The sequence below is a fragment of the Acinonyx jubatus genome, chromosome B2, assembly GCF_027475565.1.
Source record: "Acinonyx jubatus isolate Ajub_Pintada_27869175 chromosome B2, VMU_Ajub_asm_v1.0, whole genome shotgun sequence".
Taxonomy (NCBI): Eukaryota; Metazoa; Chordata; class Mammalia; order Carnivora; family Felidae; genus Acinonyx; species Acinonyx jubatus.
The window spans coordinates 29,421,551-29,436,580 of NC_069385.1; the positions used below are offsets into that span (position 1 = coordinate 29,421,551).

Consider the following 15,030-nt stretch of genomic DNA (forward strand, 5'->3'; position numbering starts at 1 on the left):
TTGTTCACAAATGACATGAAAATGAACACAGAAAATCCTAAGAAATCTACAAAAACCTACTAGAATCAGTAAGTGAATTTATTAAGGCAGCAGGATATAAAGTCAATATATAATAGTTATTTTTATTCCTATTTACCAACTACAAAATACAAATTTTCAAATACCATTTATAATAACATCAAAAAACATGAAATTCTTAGAGATGAATTTAATAAAACATGTGCCAGACCTATATAAGTAAAATTATAAAAACTGCTGCATAAATTAATGAAGAATTAACTAAATGGAGACATAATATATATATATATATAGTTCAGTGTAATCCCAATAAATCTCATAGAGGTTTGTGATGAAAATAAGCTAGTTCTGAGTTTTAAAGAGAAATGCTGAAGGCTTTTAAATTAGCCTAAACTAATTTTTTTAAGAATGCATTTTAAGCACTTTCTGATTTCAAGAATTATTACAAAGCTACAGTGATCAAAACAGTGCAGTATTGACTTAAAGAAAGACACATAGATTAGCAGAATGGAATATGGCCCATAAGTAGGCCAATACATACACTGTCAGTTGATTTTTAACAAAAGTCCCAAAGTAATTCAATAGAGAAAGAACATTCATTTCAACAAATGGTGCTAGAACAATTGGATATTCATATGAGAAAGAATAAAACCTCAACTCTTTTCACACCACAAATAACAATCTATTCGAAATGGATTACAGAACTGACTGCAAGTGCTAAAACTATAAAATTTACAGAAGAAAGTAAAGGAGAAAAGTTTCACAATCTTTACTAGACAGAACACAAAAAAGAAAAAAATTACAAATTATATTTCTTCAATTATAAATAGTCAGCTTTTCCAAAAACACTGTTAAAGTAAAAAGGCAAACCACACACTGGGAGAAAATACATTGCATATGTCTGACAAAGAACTTGCATCCAAAATATGCGAAAAAATCTTACACTGAGAAGCCTTAATAATAAGAGCACACACCATCCAAACAGATACTTCCTTAAAGAAGACCTATGAATAGCCAAAAGGCAAATGAAATATGTTTAACATCATCAGTCATTAGGGAAATGTAAATTAAAATTACAATGACACGTCACTACATGTACACATTGGAATGACTAAAATTAAAAAGACTGACAATACCAAGTGTTGGTGAGGATGTAGAACAGCTGAAACACTCATATATTTTTTTTGGTTGAGAGAGCAAATGGTGCTATCACTTTGGATGTCAATTTGGCAGTTTCTTAGAGTGAGCTCGGAAATTCATAAATCTATGGAGTCCCTTTCCCAAATTCCTCCCCCAGTGCTAACTCCCATGCGTACCCCACCACCCACCCCACTTTCTGGTTCCCCAAAGCTCTCCTCTCCTCCAGTTGAAAAGCTGGCGTTTTGTTTACCCTCCTCTGCTACTCACTCCCTGTGACTGCACCATTGGGTGAAGTGGTGAGAGGACACAGATATAAAAATAGCACTAAGTGTTTTTCCTGCCTTCTTGGGACCTTACATCCTCTAGTCAAGGAAGAAAGTTCCCTTCCCTCAGAGTCTGAAGCACCTGTGAACCTTCACTGCCACCCTTCTCATTTGCAGAAGGGCACTTTTCTTTCACCTAGAATCTGAATGAGGAAAATTCTGGAGCTCTAGCAAGTGCATTCCAACGTGTATTTAAAGATTTAGGCTACCTTGAATCTAAGCCAAAAGATTCAAGGAAAAAATGGTGAACTTACCACCAATTTAGTGGTACTTCAAATTCTCATCTTCTTCCCTGCCACATCTGCTACTATTTATTAGAGTCTTCAAATATCTGCTTTATGCATTCTGTCCATGATTTATATGTACATCCAGTGGGAGATACATAGTAGAATGTACTCCAAATGACTCTCTCCATATTAACCCTCATCTCTGCACTTACAAAATATGGCAACAAAGAACTGTGTTTCTATTAAATATTTTAATGCTGCTAAATGATTCTAATTTTTCATCTTAGGCAACAGAAACAATATGAATATTCAATAAGTACAACCATGTACAACAGCAATTAAACTGTCCCCAAACAAAACTCTGTAGCCAACAAATATTTAACAAAAAATTACAAGTAGATTACTGGGGGGGAAGTTCACAGAATTTTTTAATTGTCAAAATTTGGTTTAATTGTCAAAACACAGTAAGCCACTTTGTTATATAATCAGTAACAATTATTTTCACAGTAAGATTTGTTTATCCAGTAAACTCTTAAACTGGTGTATAAAATAGGTAGTGTTTAATGTCACTGCTTTGTCAATAAATGGCTCAAGATGTCTTCTTCTCATATCACGGTAAATGTTATTTTGAATTCTAGAGCAAGATTTGAGAAAGAAGTGGAAGAAATTTGAGAAAGAACCTACTCAAATACATCTTCCAACTCAGGTGCCAGGCAAGACCAAAACTTTCTCAATGGAGAGTCATTTTTTTTCTTTTTTTTTAATATGAAATTTATTGAATCGACTGATGAATGGATAAAGAAATTGTGGTTTATATACACAATGGAATACTACTTGGCAATGAGAAAGAATGAAATATGGCCTTTTGTAGCAACGTGGATGGAACTGGAGACTGTTATGCTAAGTGAAATAAGTCATACAGAGAAAGACAGATACCATATGTTTTCACTCTTATGTGGATCCTGAGAAACTTAACAGAAGACCATGGGGGAGGGGAAGGAAAAAAAAAGTTAGAGAGGGAGGGAGCCAAACTATAAGAGACATTTCTTTTGACTTACATCTCATCTCTTCTTGGTTGATAATGCAAAATCCAAGGAGCCAAGGTGCTGAACACATAGTAGTTCATCGCCCAGACCCCCACTTTGGGATAAGGCATTCATCCCACCCAAATGCTGAGCACAAGCACTGCCTTGCCCACGTGCGGCAGCCCACCTTGATCTAAGGACCAAAGGGCTGGGGGCAGAGGCAGGAAAGGATTACAAAGACCCATCTCAATTCAAGAAATTCTGTAGAGCCACCTGGGCCCCTGTTCTGTCCTTGAGATGGCTGAGACTTTGTTAGTGCATTGTAGTTACTCTCTTGATGCTCAAACTTGCTTCCAGTGCTGCTGCTTATTCTCCACTTACCCTCCTACAAATAACCTGCTCACATAGACTGTTTTGCAGAACTGGCCTAAGACAATTGAGCAAGAAAGAGGGAAAGGAAAACAATATCCTTTGTAAATTAGTTTCTCACATCACTTTCTGGCTTTACAGAAGGAAATCAGGGCAACCCAAAGTACTAAATCACTAAGAGGAGGCAGAGTGTGGGTGGAAATGCAAATCTTTGACTCAGTAATTTAATTCAAGATGATGGATCTGAAACAGTTACCAGAAAACCACATGAACATTTATTTTCAAGGCTGTTTGTTACATCATTGTAAAAGACATGAGAATAATATAAATGTCCAAGAATGGGGCATTTATTAAATAAATCATGGAAACCTCATATGATGGCTATTCGATTAAAGATCACATTACATACTGCTAAGAGAAAAAAGTTAACTAACATATATGCTCTCACTTGCATTAAAAATGCCTTTTTAAGGTAATGATGATTTGCCATCTGGTGAGAATATGCGTTATTTTTATTTTCTTTGTATTTTTCTGAATTTATTAATTTGTACAACAACTGCATCATAATCAGAAAAATCATTTTATAAAAAAATGTTTAAACAGATATATACCTTCACAAAATTTCTTAAGTCATAACAATTACTAAAATGAAAGGCAAAAACTATACTTTCTAAAAGTTCATTATGTTTTTTTAAATGAACTTGTAGAATATTCCAATGATTGGAATTCATATTTACACATATTAAGAGAAGACTCCTTGGTTTATGGGGCTCAATAGAAACTAGCTCTATTTTGAAATTGAATCCTCAAAAATATAGTGTATGTATTTTTGGGTTCACAAGAATTTCTTTGGTGGCTAGAGCTGTTGGACACTCATGATTTTAAAATATAGGAGGATAAATATACCAAATAATCCATGACAAGAATACATTAGGAATATGTAAAGATGGTGGCCAGGGGCTAATTCCCCATAAGATTATTTTTTATATGATTGAACATGAAAATATAAATAAATATCCATTTAAGAGTTGTACACAGTTGTGAAAATAAAGTATCAATAAAGATTAAAGAATCAATAAATCAATAAATACTGCAGAAATGGACGTATTTTGTGAGGACGCAGTACCAATGACAAAATATATGTAAACAATGAAAAGCAAATATTATATAAGGTTTATGACAATGACCATTACTTAATAGATTTGAAATTACAAGGTCATATTATGGTATAATATATACACCTACAATCTGCAGGATATTCTCTGACACAGCAAAAGTCAGTTTTGTTTGAAGTTTAGTAAAAGGTTGAAAGACCAACAAAAGCAATAGTGAATTTTTTAACCAAATAATATCATGTATCCTCATATACATCTGGCTTTTTCTTGTTTTTACTAAGGAAATAAATTGCCACACCAAAATGGAAAAAAAAAAAAGATAGCTGTGAAAAATGTGAGCAGCACCATACAGCCAGATTGAGAAGGTACAAGGCACAGTCATTGTGAGAAAAGATTGGTCCTAATTTCATGGAGACCCACAGAAGCTGTAAAGCAGTTAAGATGCAACATCACTACTTACATTAACACTAGCCAAACTGATGTGAGATCTCAATGATCATCGAAGTAGCTATGGGTCACACATAGGAGTGATTCAGAAAAATAGATTGATGGTGGTTGGGCAGTGTCCAAGGAGACAATGAGACAATCACAGAAAATGTGATTTTGTTATATCTCGGGTAGTGGCAATGCATTTGTATTATTTTTTAATTCATTTAGCTAGAAAAATTTGGCTCATGGCTGAAAAATAATATTTAGTTAGGAAAAGGATTATGTCTTATCTGTTTTATATGAAAATAATTTTGTTGAGCACCATAGAGTATTAGCAGATTAGAGCCACTTTTATATCCATGATAATTTCAAGAAGTTAATAAATCCAAGTTAATGATAAAAATTGCTTTTCATTACTAAAAGTGTGCTAACAAGTGTGTAACTATTTCTAGGTTGCTGGTAACTTTCAGGCCCCTTGATTTGCCTTCTTTAAGGTGCTTTTCCTTTTTTTCTCTAATGGTTACAAATATATAAATGTCCAGGAATACATGCCATAACAAGAAAGAACAAAATAAATATGAAAAGGAAACAGAGAATGTCAATAAGGATTGACTTTTAGACTAGGAGAAAGGAAGGTTTTACATATATATATGTATTATATATATATAATATATATTAATATATGTTATATATATATTAATATATGTATATCTAAGCCTCAGTTCCAGAATTTGCTCTAGAACCCTAGAATGCAGTAAAACTAAGGTTCTACTGAATAGAGCCTTTATGAGAGATCCATCTAGTGAAAACCTCATAAAAAAAACTACTTTGTTTATTCTCAGTGTGTTTTCTGTCATATTTTCTACTCATTAAAAATTAGCAAACGATGAAAAATATTTCAAAAATAGCATCTCAATGAGTCTGAAGTAATAGGAATGCTAAGAGTTGAGAGTATATTCTGACCTGTGAATGACATGATCCTTTAGTTAGGAATCATCCAGAAAGTGGCAGGTATTCCTCTGCATGGTAATCTCCATTTACAATGAAATAAAATATGGTCAAAGGGATGGTTTAACGATCAGACATTCACCAAGCCCTTCTTTACATGGAAGTATAGTCAACTTTTCTGTGACACCACACTGGACAGATTCTCTAAAATGTATACACTGCACAGCACAGTGACCTTAAAATAGCAGCTCGAAGCAGCTGACCAGATTAATTCACTGGTAACCAGCCCCAAAGCTGCCTGGGGTTCTGGATTTACAAGGTAAGTATAAACATGAAAATGTTTGTGAAAATATTTCAGCCTAGAGCTAATTTTAAGGGAATTTTTCAAAAAAAAAATACTTTTGAAGTTCTGGGAGAGAATAGAGTGAAGAGCTTAAGTAACATTTAGTTGAGACTTTTAGTCCATTAGTAACATCAACATTTTTTTAAAAGAAAAATTAAAAGAAAAAATTTTTCCAGCTTTTATTGAGGTATGGTAGGAATAAGAATTGCACATATTCAAATATGCAATGTGATTTTTTAAGTGGTACAAGATGATTATTTAATATACATTGTGAAATGATTACTATAATCAAGTTAAGTAACATATGCATTACTGTATAATTACCTTCTGTGTGTGATCGTGGTAAGAACACTTAAGTTCTACTCTCTTAGTAGATTTCAAATATACAGCATAGTATTAACTATAATCATCTTACTGTACATTAGATCCCAAGCACTTCATCTGATACCTGAAAATTTGTACTCCTTGATCAACATTCTCCCCCATTTCATCTACCCCACCCCCAGCCCCTGACAACCACCAGTCTACTCTCTGGTTCTATAACTTAAGACTTTTTCAGCTACATATATTCCACATGTAAGTGAGATCACATAGTATCTGACTTTCTGTGTCTGGTTTACTTTACTTAGCATACTGTCTTCCAAGTTTATCCACACTATTGAAAATGGCAAAATTTCCTTCCTTATTATGGCTAAATAATTCCATTGTGTATATGTTCTACATTTTCTTTATCCATTCATCCATCAACTGACACTTAAGTTATTTCTACACCTTGGCTATTGTGAATAATGCTGCATTGAATGTAGGAATGCAAATATCTTTTTGAGGTATTGATTTCATTTCCTTTGGATATATATATCCAGAAATCAGATCGCTGGGTCATATGGTAGTTCTATTTTTTTTTTTTTTGTAGTTCCGTTTTAAATTTTTTGAGGCAACTCCATAGAGTTTTTCCATAGGGGTGGGACCAATTTACATTCCCTTTTTTACATTCCCCAAGTTTTCCCTTTTCTCTGCATCCTCACCAGCACTCTATCTTTATGACAAATCTCTAATAGCCATCCTAACAGGTATGATGTGATATATCATTGTGCATTTCCCTGATGATTAGTGATGTTGAGCACTCTTTCATATACCTGTTGACTATTTGTATATCTTCTTTGGAAAACTGTCCATGCATGTCCTTTGCCCATTTTTTAAATCAAGTTACCTGTGGGTTTTTTGGTTATTCAGTTGGATACGTTCCTTATATATTTTTTATACTAACCTCTTTTCAGATATATGGTTTGCAAATATTTTCTTCCCTTCTGTAGGGTGCCTTTTCATTTTGTTGATTATTTCCTTTTCTGTACAGAAATTTTTAGTTTGATAGTCTCACTTGTTTATTCTTGCTTTAGTTGCCCGTGCTTTTGATGAAATAGTGAAAAAAATCATTTACAAGACTGATGTCAAAGAGATTACCCACTATGTTTGCTTCTAGGAGTTTTATGGTCTCAGTTCTTACATTTAATTGTTTAATCAATTTTGAGTTAATTTTTGTATATGGTGTAAAAGTCCAAATTCATTCTTTTGCATGTGGATTTCAAGTTTTCCCAATACTTTCCCTTTCCCGTTGTATATTCTTTGCACCCTTGTCAAGGATTAGTTTACCATATATGTGTGGATTTCTTTCTGGGCTCACAATTCTCTTCAATTGGTCTACATGCCTGTTTTTATGCTGATACCACATGATTTTGATTACTATAGCTTTGGAATAGAGTTTGAAATCAGGAAGTGTGATGACTCCAGCTTTTATATTTCTTTGTTCTCTTCTTATCCTTCTTTGGTTAGTTTGGGCTTTTTGTGGTTCCTCATTTTCTTTCACTGATGTCCTACAGTTGTCAAAGAATGGTTTTTAAAATTATTTCACTCTATCATTATCACCAAGGTCATTGGAAGTGGATTTCTACTTACAATAAACATATTCAATCTTTGCTTAATTATTCATCACAGATGTTGTACTTGTAACATTTCCTGTCATACTTAACTGATTTTTTAAAAAAGCAACTCTAGATTTGTTATATCATGGTAGTTAGATCCTTGCCACTTCTATCTACAGAACAAATGTACTAAACCAGCACATAAACTTCTTTCAATTCACCACTTGCTTCCCTAGTAGGAGAATCATTCTGGACAATGCCTTAGCCCCACTGCCTGTCCTCTAAGGTAAAAAAAATATCAGAAACTTTGCTACCTAGTGATGGATTAGGATGAATACGTGAAACATACTGCCATGGCATATAGCTGTTTATTTTGCAAAGATTGTATATTACATAAATATTGTATAAAACATTAAGTCTTAAAATATATTTCATCTTTATGTTAAGGCAAAACATAAGCAATCATTTAGTTCATTAATATTAATAATTAATAGTGTATTAGAATAGTGGTATGCTGTGGACTACCTAGATTTTTTTTACTATCTCATGAACATAATTTCTGCTTCTCATTGGCTCTGCCTCTGTTCGTGTCATTCCAGCTCCTTGATGTCACAGAGATTTTCACAAAAGGCAAATGAAATTATACTTACAACAATCCTCACTCCCATTCAACTATCTGGTAATTGTGTTCTTCCACAAGAAACTAAATTTCGGTAAACATAAAATAAGGAAGGCCCTGATTATAGTAATAGTCATTATTTTTTTAAGAATTTATTAAGTGCCAGGATTTCTAGATCCTTTCTGTACAGTTTCTCACTTCATCTTTATGATACCCTTTAAATATAGGTTCCATTTATATCCCATTTCACAGATGAGGAAACTGAGGCATACAAATTTGTCTTGCTCAAGGTCATTCAAGAAGTAAGTATAACATTTGGAGTAATATTCAAGTAATTTGGTTCTTTTATTCAAGTGATTTTGTTCCTATATACTTAAGTACTTCACTATATATGTTAGGGTATCTGGCAGCTTACAAATGCTGGGAGTATCTTCAAGATATCAGTTTTGCTATATCTTCAATTGGCTATTTTTTATAGTCCTACCCCATTCACATTGCTATAGAGATGAAAAACAGCTCTTTTGAGGGAAATGGGCAGTGTGTATAGACTGAAATCCTTCATATGTTGAATAAGTCTTGTAAAAACACTGAACAAAATTTCAGTGTGATAATGATGTGGAAAACAAAGGCAAGCTGAGGGCAAAGCACAAGCTAGCACCCCTCTCTCCCCAGGTGGAGTTAGTGTGCCATTCCTCAGGTACTCCTGGCTGCCCAAGAACAAAGAAAAGGGAAAAACAAATGGTTAACTGATAAAGATCACAGTCATAGAGGACATGAGTCTCATTCAGTTACAACTGTCTTAAATATTTACAAGGAAAAACCAATTTTATCAATAGCCAAACTTCCAGAAACCTATAGATTCAATTTCCTGGAACCCTGACACCAGCCTCCATAGTGTAGAAAATCTTTTATAATCAGTCACTCTTCACAACCCCAGTGCAGCTCTTTCCGCCCACAAGCGCTGTCCCCATGCTTTAATAAAACCAGCTTTTTACACTGAAGATATCTCATCTCAAGAATTCTTTCTTGGCCGTGGGCTCCAACCCCAACACTTCAAACCACATCAGATAATACATATATATCTTGTCATATTTTATGTATCTTGCTTGCAAATAAGGAGACATTAATCTTTTTTGTATTTTTTTATATGTAAAATATTATGTGGTCAGAAACTTACAAAAAATTTAAGGAAAACAAATACCATCATCCTTCAACTCAGAGATAATCCCAGAGAGAATCACAGATTCTCTGATTCCATATATTATTTTACATAAATCTCAGATGTAGAAAGATACGTGTTACTTACAGATCACAAAAACGTACTGGTAAATACATTTTTAAAAGTTCACTCTGATATAAAATGGTAAATGCCCTAATATACTGAGGAAACATTTTTAATCAGTAATGTTAGGTAAAATGATGTATGATTCAAGATTAGTGAAATTTTGCAGTAGAAAGATTATTTTAAATTGGTGAAAGTGTAAATTTGTACAATAATGTCATTTATATGAGTTCCTCCTATAAAAATTACTAGAGATGCATGCAAAGATACATGCACTAAGATGCTCATTTCAGTATTATTTTAAACAATAACAAAGATTCAAAAACATCTTAAGTATCTCAAATGTCTAACCAGAGAGGAATGGTTAAATAAAATCTAGTAGATATATATAGTGGAATATAATGTGGCCATTATCATTTATTTTATTTTTCATGTCTGAGGACATGATAAGATCTTCACAAAACAAATTCTGAACCAGGATTCTTAAAATGTGTGCTTTTCCATAGACTCCCTGGTCCCTCAGCAAATAGATCCTTGAGGGTCCCATACAGGTTTTTATGCATGTATCAATTAACAGGGAGGACAGACATCATAAGGGTGCCTCAGATACACATTTTCTCATCTACCACTCCTACTCCTAAGAGTCATAATTGAAGTAAGCAAGTGTTTTTGTTTTTTTTTAAGAGACAGAGAGAGACAGAACACAAGTGGGTGAGGGGCAGAGAGAGAATGAGACACAGAATCCGAAGCAGGCTCCAGGCTCTGAGCTGTCAACACAGAGCCCGACGCGGGGCTCGAACTCACAAACTGTGAGATCATGACCTGAGCCGAAGTCAGACACTGAACCGACTGAGCCACCCAAGCGTCCCTAAGTAAGCAAGTGTTTTTAATGAACATATAGAACTTACAGGAATTTAGTTGACTTGAAAGGAATACAATACACTATATAAAAACCAATTCAAAATCAATTATATCATTAAAACTTGTTGAGAGAAAATAAAGAACTTTTATGCCTACAATGCTACAGTGTTCAAATAATAGGTCTTTAATATAACTTTTAAAGTTACAAATATACCATTTATTAAAATCTGCTATAGAAGAGATACACATAAATAAATTTGTACACACACACACACACACACACACACACAGCCATCCTGTAAAATTACTAAGTAAAAGTTTCATACTGTTCTCAGTACTTACTTGCTAGTGTTGGTCATTATTGGACATATTTACACACAGGACTGCTATTTTGAGATCAATCCTTTCTAATAATGGCAGTTTCGATGGAAGTCTCTTTAAATACTCTAAGTTATTTTAACAATATTTATTCTTCCAATCCATGAGCATGGAATGTTTTTCCATTTCTTTGTATCTTCTTCAATTTCCTTCATAAGCTTTCTATAGTTTTCAGCATACAGATCTTTTACATCTTTGGTTAGGTTTATTCCTACGTATTTTATGATTCTTATCGCAATTGTGAATGGGATCAGTTTCTGTATTTCTCTTTCTGTTGCTACATTACTGGTGTATAAAAATGCAACCAAATTCTGTATATTAATTTTGTATCCTGTGACTTTGCTGAATTCATGTATCAGTTCTAGAAGACTATTGTTAAAATGTCAATACTACCCAAAGCAATCTACACATTAAATGCAATCCAAATCAAAATTGCACCAGCATTCTTCTCGAAGCTAGAACAAGCAATCCTAAAATTTGTATGGAACCACAAAAGACCCCAAATAGCCAAAGTAATATTGAAGAAGAAAACCAAAGCGGGATGCATCACAACCCCAGTCTTTAGCCTCTACTACAAAGCTTTAATCATCAAAACAGTATGGTATTGGCACAAAAACAGACACATAGACCAATGGAATAGAATAGAAACCCCAGAATTAGACCCACAAAAGTATGGCCAACTAATCTTTGACAAAGCAGGAAAGAATATCCAATGGAAAGAAGACAGTCTCTTTAACAAATGGTGCTGGGAGAACTGGACAGCAACATGCAAAAGAATGAAACTAGACCACTTTCTTACACCATCCACAAAAATAAACTCAAAATGGATGAAGGATCTGAATGTGAGACAAGAAACCATCAAAACCCTAGGAGAAAGCAGGAAAAAACCTCTCTGACCTCAGCCGCAGCAATTTCTTACTTGACACATCTCCAAAGGCAAGGGAATTAAAAGCAAAAATGAACTATTGGGACCTCATGAAGATAAAAAGCTTCTGCACTGCAAAGAAAACAATCAACAAAACTAAAAACTAAAAAGCAACCGACAGAATGGGAAAAGATATTTGCAAATGACATATCAGATAAAGGGCTAATATCCAAAATCTATAAAGAACTCACCAAACTCCACACCTGAAAAACAAACAATCCAGTGAAGAAATGGGCAGAAATCATGAATAGACACTTCTCTAAAGAAGACATCCAGATGGCCAACAGGCACATGAAAAGATGCTCAACATCACTCCTCATCAGGGAAATACAAATCAAAACCACACTGAGATATCACCTCACACCAGTCAGAGTGGCTAAAATCAACAAATCAGGAAACTATAGATGCTGGCAAGGATGTGGAGAAACGGGAACCCTCTTGCACTGTTGGTGGAACTGCAAACTGGTGCAGCCTCTCTGGAAAACAGTGTGGAGGCTCCTCAAAAAATTAAAAATAGATCTACCGTATGACCCAGCAATAGCACTGATAGGAATTTACCCAAGGGATACAGAAGTGCTGGTGCATAGGGGCACTTGTACCCCAATGTTTACAGCAGCACTTTCAACAATAGCCAAATTATGGAAAGAGCTTAAATGTCCATCAACTGACGAATGGGTAAAGAAGATGTGGTTTATACATAGAATGAAATACTAGTTGGCAATGAGAAAGAATGAAATCTAGCCATTTGTAGCTACGTGGATGAACTGGAGAGTGTTGTGCTAAGTGAAATAAGTCAGGCAGAGAAAGACAGATACTATATGTTTTCACTCATATGTGGATCCTGCGAAACTTAACAGAAGACCAAGGGAGAGGGGAAGGGGGGAAAAGTTACCGGGGGGGAGGGGGGAGAGGCAAAACACAAGAGACACTTAAATACTGAGAACAAACATAGGGTTGATGGGGGGGTGGGGGAGAGGGGAAAGTGGGTGATGGGCATTAAGGAGGGCACCTGTTGGGATGAGCACTGGGTGTTGTATGGAAACCAATTTGACAAATTATATTTAATATAAAAAAATAAAATAAAAAATAAAAATAAATAAATAACTAAATACTCTAAGTTAAATGGTACAACATCCCTGGTTTGGAGCATGTACCAGAGAGAACCATTATGAACAGGAGGCAGCCTGGTCAGGTAGAAAGTGCTTTGGAGAAGGAATAAAGGAGAAGAAGCTGGACTAGGAGTGGAGATGGGCGTTCCATCTCTTAAGTAGGCTGTTGAAACCTGTTGGGTGTCCATTTCCTCATCTGGCGTATGGTGGTTACTGAGAACTATTGACCCTAGGTGACATGATGGTGGTGATGACCAAATGTAACAATGATGTGAAAGCATTTTGTTCAACCACACCTACCAGGTGTTATTAATCACTGAGCTAGGGTAGAAGTCTACTCTGAATCTCAGTTTCTTCATCAATACACTGCAAAGATGGAACAAATTAAAGGTTTTTCAAAAATTATTTTTGGAATAGAACTCATTTTTCAAATCTCAAACAGAACTTTGAAATAGAACCTATGGAACACTGGTCAAAAATCTGCAAAATCTGTCTTTGAAATTTGGATTTTTCAATAAAACTCAATAACTCTTCATTACCTGCATGCTTGCCCCCCCACTCAATAGTCTCTTATTGCTTCAAATAATAACAATAAAATTACCCACTGCTGTTTTTCTTCAAAAAAATATATTATGGCTAATTAAGCTTTTAATTAATTTTCTTGTTTTATACTCAAAAGCAGAAAATATTTAGTGGATCCTCAAGGCATATAATAAACAAAATGATTCTTAGTTTTATTTTTAACCAGTATTCATAAGTTTATTGAATATCTGCATTAAAATCGTAAATGTTTTACATACCTTTGGTTGATTAATGACTTTCATGCTAAGAGGAGGGCCTTCATCAAAGTCATGTTACAAATGAAAAGTATAATGAGAAACAGACATATTTTTCTGACTTCTAACAATGTTCCATTCACTAAATCAGACTCGCTTTTTTTATTAAACCTGAAAAAAAGTGTGACAAATGTGGAATCTTTTCCAACCCAACCTTCTCTACCTCCAAAATGACTTTACCATAAACCCTGAAATATTTCCTCCTTTTACAGAACCAAGCAAACATTAGTTTTATAGAAGCCATGGCTGGGTATGTATGTGTATATAACAGTGTCCATACCTTCCTTACTAATACTCTACTTTCTATACATTTGAATTTCTCTTATTAATTTCATTGAGTCATGTCCCTTTGCTCAAAAGGGAACAGACTCTCATTTGTGACGGGACTGGACAAATCTGTCCTTTAAGAACTGTAGGTATTTTCTATGGGATGTTTTGACTCCACAACATACATTGTCATTACCCATATATTTTCCCCAAGCTAATAATAATGAAATTCTCAATAAAACTTTTTAAAAATAAAAATAGATTGTCAGTCTTTTTATGGTTATAAAAATGTCTCAGTGCATAAAACTACAAATAAAATATATTAAAAAACTGTAAGGAAATAAAATCACCTATAGTCCTTTACTTAGAAATACCTTGATAAATATTTTTTCATATTAAATGCCCATATAATCATATGTATTATTAAAATAGTCCCCTGCTTTCCAGGTAATCAATACTGCATAGATTTCTTTCATGACTTCATGATTTAAATACGTGACGTCATCATGATTTCAATAAATATAAGTATCATTATCTCAATAGTTCTCTAGTAACCCACTGTGTGGACATAGCAACATATATTTTTGCCAATTTTATGTTAATGTAACAAAGAACATTTTCATGTATTTGCTATTACAAACAATATAGTGCTTAATATCCTTATACTCAGAGATGATATTCAAAATATATAATGGGCCCAAGCATCAATCAATGAAAAATGCCAACTACAAAATACACACACACACACACACACACACACACACACACACACACACACACACACACACACACAGACGTACACATACACAGACACATATAAGATAGTCCTACATGTGCAACCAGGTCTACATTAGCCCAGATTAAACTTTCACAATTTTCCATGTTTCACTCATTATT

General features: G+C 34.1%; 1 protein-coding gene across 1 annotated transcript in view; it reads right to left on the reverse strand.

The window, feature by feature from the left end:
• PDE7B (phosphodiesterase 7B) overlaps nucleotides 1-15,030 on the reverse strand; it is a 581,511-nt gene that overhangs the window by 505,167 nt on the left and 61,314 nt on the right. The window lies entirely within an intron of this gene.